The sequence below is a fragment of the Callithrix jacchus genome, chromosome 18 (genome assembly GCF_049354715.1).
Source record: "Callithrix jacchus isolate 240 chromosome 18, calJac240_pri, whole genome shotgun sequence".
Lineage (NCBI taxonomy): Eukaryota > Metazoa > Chordata > Mammalia > Primates > Cebidae > Callithrix > Callithrix jacchus.
This window is the reverse complement of record NC_133519.1, coordinates 20843001-20849734: the sequence shown is the minus strand read 5'-3', so window position 1 is coordinate 20849734 and position 6734 is coordinate 20843001.

Here is a 6734-nt window from a genome sequence, read left to right as displayed (position 1 = left end):
ACAAATACATATGTGTTTTACAGTTGACCTGGCAATCCCATGTCTAGGAATTTGCCCTGAAGATATACCTCTAACATTATAAAATACATACGGCAGTGTATTTTATGTGGCACATATACTGTTTGATCGCAGCATTATTTATATTTGCCACATAATAGAAACTACCTAAACAGGCTAGTTTCTGCTCAAACGTAGGAGACTGGTTCAATAAACTGTGGCACACTGACACAACGAAATACTATGCAGTTACAAAAATTATGTGGAAGATCTCTACAAACTAACTGGAAGTATTATTTTTTGAGATAGGGTCTCACTCTGGTTGCCCAGGTTGGAGTTCAGGCTGGATCTCTTGGCTCACTGCAGCCTCAGCCTCCTGGGCTCAGGTGATTTTCCCATCTCAGTCTTCTGAGTAGCTGGGACTAGAGGTGTGTGCCACTGTGTCTGGCTAATTTTTTGTATTTTTAGTAGAGACGGGGTTTTGCCATGTTGTCCCAGCCAGGATATATATATATATATATATATATATATATATATGTATATGTATATATACACACATATATATACATATATACATATATATGTACACACACATATATATACATATATATGTACACACACATATATATATACATATATATAATTTTATTTTTTTGGGGGACAGTCTTACTCTGTCACATGGCTGGAGTGCAATGGCACGATCTCGGCTCACTGCAACCTCCGACTCCTGAGTAGCTGGGACTACAGGTGTGCACTACCACACCCAGCTAATTTTTGTAGTTTTAGTAGAGACGGGGTTTCGCCAGGTTGGCCAGGATAGTCTCAATCGCTTGACCTTGTGATCTGCCTGCCTCAGCCTCCCAAAGTGCTGGGATTACAGGTGTGAGCCAACACGCCTGGCCAGGATATATATTTAAATGAAGAAAAGTGGTCAGGCATGGTGGCTTACACTTGTAATTCCAGCACTTTGGAAGGCTGAGACAGAAGTATTGCTTGGTGCCAGAGTTTGGAGACTAGCCTGGCCAACATAGTGAGACCCTGTCTCTGAGAAAATTTTAAAAAGACCACCTTTTTGATAAGAAGGGGAAATAACAAAGCATACTATATTTGCTGATTTTTGCAGAAACAAACACAGGAAGGAAAATAAACTAAATTGGTTATCTCAAGAGGTAAGATCTGGATGAAATAGATACATGTTGGAGTATCATTTCTGAGTTTCTTTGCCATTTTGTATAGTTTTTTTTTTTTTTAATTTTTTATTGGATTTTAGGTTTTGGGGTACATGAGCAGAGCATGCAAGACAGTTGCGTAGGTACGCACATGGCAGTGTGCTTTGCTTTGTAGTTTTGACTTTTGAAACCATCTTAATGTTTTGTACATAAAAAAAAAGTTGACAGCCGGGCGCAGTGGTTCACGCCTATAATCCCAGCACTTTGGGAGGCCGAGGCGGGTGGATCAAGGTCAAGAGACCGAGACCATCCTGGTCAACGAGGTGAAACCCCGTCTCTACTAAAAATACAAAAATTAGCTGGGCATGGTGGTGCACACCTGTAGTCCCAGCTACTCGGGAGGCTGAGGCAGAGAATTGTTTGAACCCAGAAGGCGGAGGTTGCGGTGAGCCGAGATCGTGCCATTGCACTCCAGTCTGGGTAACAACAGTGAAATTCCATCTCAAAAAAAAAAAAAGAAAAAGTTGACAAGAAAAAATATGCACAACAAGGACAGGCACGGTGGCTCATGCCTGTAATCTCAGCAGTTGGTTTTTTGGGGAGGCCGAGGCAGGTGGATCACCTGAGGTCAGGAGCTCAAGACCAGCCTGGCTAACTTGGCAAATCCCCGTCTCTTCTAAAACTACAAAAATTAGCCTGGTGTGGTGGTGCATGTCTATAATCCCAGCTACTTGGGAGGCTGAGGCAGGAGAATCGTTTGAACCTGGGAGGCGGAGGTTGCAGTGGAGCCGAGATCATGCCATTGCATTCTAGCCTGGCCACTAAGAGAGAAACTCCATCTTAAAAAAAAAAAAAAAAAAGCATGCGGGCACGGTGGCTCACGCCTGTAATCCCAGCACTTTGGGAGGCCGAGGCGGGTGGATCAAGACCATCCTGGTCAACATGGTGAAACCCCGTCTCTACTAAAAATACAAAAAATTGGCTGGGCATGGTGGCGCGTGCCTGTAATCCCAGCTACTCAGGAGACTGAGGCAGGAGAATTGCCTGAACCCAGGAGACGGAGGTTGCGGTGAGCCGAGATCACACCATTGCACTCCAGCCTGGGTAACAAGAGCAAAACTCCATCTAAAAAAAAAAAAAAAAAAAAAAAAGCACAACATACTTGTCCTAACATTTGTCAGAGACTCCTGTAACAGTACAAAGAAGTTGAGGGTTGATCATGCTTGAGCTCTGATGTTTATCAAAATAGTACTAGAAAGACAAATAGAACATAGCATGGCAAAGGTGCTGCACATTTTGGGAGAAGCATTTATTTATAGGGGCTGAAATGAGAATCAGACCTAATTATAAGGTGATTAACCAAAGGAAAAAGTCTCTGGAAGTAGAAAACTAAAAAGAAGGTTTGCAACAGGTTGGAAGCCTGAGAAATCAATGAGAAATGGAAAGGTCATTGAAGTGAGCTTGAAGCCTGTCACAGAAATGTTAGAGAGCTGCAAGACAGTGCCTCGGATGGATTTATAAGGTTGTGCCCTAAAGTTATTTGTGGGCTCATAAACCCTGTGTCAAAGCTAGAAAACAGTTTAGACAAGAAGTACGGATAGGTATCTACCTTGCCCAGGCTGGAGTGCAATGGCATGTTCTCGGCTCACCGCAACCTCTGCCTCCCAGGTTCTAGTGATTCTCCTGCCTCATCCTCCTCAGCAGCTGGGATTACAGACATGCACCACCACGCCTGGCTAATTTTGTAGAGATGGGGTTTCTCCATGTTGGTCAGGCTGGTCTCGAACTCCCAACCTCAGATGATCTGCCCACCTCTGCTGGGATTATAGGGGTGAGCCACCGCACCTGGCGAAGATAGGTTTTTTAAAGTAGTAACTATTGCAACAGGGAAGAGGGCCCAAGGGGAACTGAACTCAACTTCCTGGAAATAAAAAAAAAGCAGGAGGCATTTTGAATGCTGGGGTGTGCTAAGGAACAGGCACGAAGGTGTTAGGGGAGTTGCTCAATGTGACTAGACAATCTGGATTTGTGAATTGGTGTTTGTCCAGCAGAGAAATAAGCACCTACTTTTACAACAGGGGCACGTGGTGCAATAGAGCAAGGCTCCCACCTGGTTGAGAGCTGGAGCAAGGTTTCCTCAAATGTTTGCATTTCAGAGACTCTCAGGTCCCAGTGAAGACAGCTCTGAGTGGAAGATTTACATCTCAAAGAGGCAGAGGAGCAAGTCTCAATTGCAAGCTTTCTTTCTAAGTAATTGCTCTAAGATGGAGTTCAGGGGCCTGTGTCTATTACTAGGTTAGGGCTGGGATGAACAGTAAACTTTTCTGATAGCACTGAGCTTTCTCAGGCAGGCATTTTAAGAGGGGGGCTGAGGGCATCCTAGGGACAGAGCCTCAAGTTGCTAGAAGCCACGCTAGAGCTTGGTTAAGGAGAGTCTTTGTTACCTGGGACCTCTCGGCAGTGAGATTGGTGGATGGACAGTTATAGTGATTCGTGTGCGCAATTCATAACTTGCATCAGCAACCAGGCAAAAGCAAGAGCTGCTTTTAGAGGTCTGGGGAAGAATTTCCACAAGTTTGCCGGCCACTGGGATATAGGGGAAAGGAATTGGAGGGAGGCTCCGCGGGAACAATACACTTAGCTAATATTGGGGCTCAGCAATGGATAACCCCAAATATAGTACGTTGTGTTAAAACGCGTGCTTTGTCAAGAGACCCCCTCCCCCGCAAACAGGCTTTGTGTGAGCAACATGGCTGTTTATTCACCTGGGTGCAGGTGGGCTAAGGCTTACATCAGGGGAAGCTCCACTGAGCTATCAGGGATAATGGCTAATGCAGGTGGTGGTGGGGGGTGGGGAGTGATTAGCTGAGGCAGGCAAGACTTCAGACTTTCTGGGTCCAGGCTTGCACATGGAGGATGGACATACCTGTCTTTTTATATACAGAGAGAAAGAATTAGAGAAGAGGGGGTGATAACAGGTTTTGGGGGGTGGGGTGAAGTTTCTCAAGGCTTCTTCGTGTGTGATTGGGGGTGGTGCGGGAAACCTAAAAATGGGAAAGAATTTAGACTGCTGGGAGATTTGGGAGAAAGGGGTGTTATTGTGAGGTTGTTAGAAGGAGGATTTGTCAGATTGACTGATTGGTTGTCGCTCGTATACGATTTTGTAGGAATTGAGAGATTAATTGGAAAAACACAGGGTCCAAATAAGGGAAGGAGAAAGATAGTATTAGAGGACTAAGGATTGGAAGAAGCCGTGACTTATATAACGTTCAGTTGCATGGATAAAAAGGCTACAGGCTGTGGGCCTGGCTCCTGTGTAAGAATCCCGACCGCACAGCCCTGGATTTTAGCAGTAAGTAATGAAAAGGATTAAGACAAGTTGGGGAGAGCTAGGGAGGAACAGTTTTTAGAGCTGTCTTTAAGGAGTGAGGAAATGATTTAGGATTCATAGGGTTGGATAAGTTTCCTTTAGTGAGTTTATACAATGGCTTAGTTAGAATAGCAAAGCCTGGTATCCGGAGGTGAAAGTAAACCACATCCAGGAAGGAGAGAGGCTATTTGATGGATGGGGTGGGGTTTGGGAAACTTGACTTATAGCAATAGACGGGAAGGCGGTGTCCCACACCCTAGGGTTAAGGTAGGGGGACATAAGGGAAGCTATTGAGGGAGGTACGGGTTCAGGGAGGCAATGAGGTGTGGCCATAGCCCAGGAACAGTTAAGGAGGCAGACAATTTTGCTAGGATATCTTGGCCTAACAGGGGAACTGGACAAGTGGGGATGATTAAGAAAGAATGTGGAAAGGAGTGCTGGCCTAATTGACACCAGGCTTGGGGAGTTTTGAGAAGCCTGGGGCCTTGCCGTCAATTCCCACAACAGTTATGGAGGCCAAGGAGACAGGTCCTTGAAAAGAAGGCAGCGTGGAGTGGGTGCCTTTGTGTTGATTAAGAAGGAGATGGACTTACCCTCCGCTGTAAGAGTTACCCGAAGTTTGGCGTCCGTGTTGGTCCAGGATGCTTCTGAGATGCTCCGGCGCTTAGTCTTTAGCTGCCAAGCTGAGGATTGGAGCTTCAGGCGCTCTGGGAGCAGTGACGTGAGTCGGAGAGTTAACTTTCTATGGGGGCCCTGCACAGACGGGGCAGGGCTTAGGAGGAATCCCGGGCTTCGGGCATTCCTTGGCCCAGTGGCCAGGTTTCTGACACTTGAAGCAAGGTCCAGGAGGGGCGGCTGGATGCGCTGCAGTCGGGGTGCTTTGAAGTCTTTGTGAGCCGGTGGTGTGGCTGGGGTTTGTCTTACGGAAGAGGCAAGCATCTGTAGTTCTGAGATGCGCTGCCACTGGGCAGATTTTTCCTGATTACTGAACACCTTGAAGGTGAGGTTGCTTAATTCCTGTTTTGTGGTTTGAGGGCCAGATTTTAATTTCTGTACTTTTTTGTAATGTTGGGGTTGACTGGGTGATAAAATGCATATTGAGCATTTTTTAGGGGTGACAGTAGAAGTAAGGATGACACTTAAGTTACTCTAGGTCAGATTAGAGGACTGGGTTGAGTACTGGAGGATGTGATGGAAAGGAGCCTAACTGTTGGCCAATTTGGGAAAGGTTGGAGGGAGAAAGGAATGTGCACCCTAACTATGCCTTTGGCTCCAGCCACCTCTGGAAGGGGGGATTGTTGGGGAGGGGCAGAGGTAGCCACAGGACTAAACTGTAAGCTGGGCCCCGTCTGAGGTGGGGAGGTAACAGGAGGGGCATAAGGAGGTGGGTTGTGGGCAGAGGAAGAGGAGGGAGGCTCTGGGGGCTGGGGTTAGGTTCCAGATTAGGGCCTGGTTCAGACAGGCGGGAAGGAGAAAGGTCGGAAGGGTTGATGGACAAGGAGGATTCTGGCTTACAGGCAGAGGAAGGAGGGGCAGATGGAAGGGAAGAGAAATAGAGATTAGGGAGGGACTGGTGTGTAAAAAAATGCCTGGATGTAGGGAGTTTTAGACCATTTGCCCATGTTGTGACAAAAATTGTCTAAATTTTGTAAAATAGAGGTATTAAAGGTGCCATGTTTTGGTCAATTGGAGCTGTTGTTTAACTTGTATTGAGCCATGCAGTGGCTCAGTAAAGAGAATGCAGTGTCTACAGAAGATGAGACGTTTGGGTTTTAGGTCAGGAACCTCAAGCTTGAGGTTCTTTAGAACACAGGCCAGTGGAGAGGAAGGAGGGATAGAGGATGGGCAATTGTCCATTGTTCTGGAAAGGCAGCAGAGACAAGGAAAATGGGTACGCAACCCAGCCGCTCTATAGGCGTCCCTGGTTGAGCCTGGGTTGAACCTCCTCGGTGAGTGGACAAAAAGAGCGTCCTCTACATTGTCTCCATGACCGTCAAACCCCTGGGGAAACTGGGTCCCCGGATCCGTGACCTATGTAGGATTTTCCCGTCATGAACCTCACGGAAGAACTTGGTTTACCTGATTTTCCTCGTCTTTGCGGTGGAAAAAGGACAAAATCGAAACGGGGAGGAAGTGGAAAGGAAAAGACAAAAGGATGAGAAAGCAGAAAAGAGACTGCTTACCAAAATAGCTGGTGC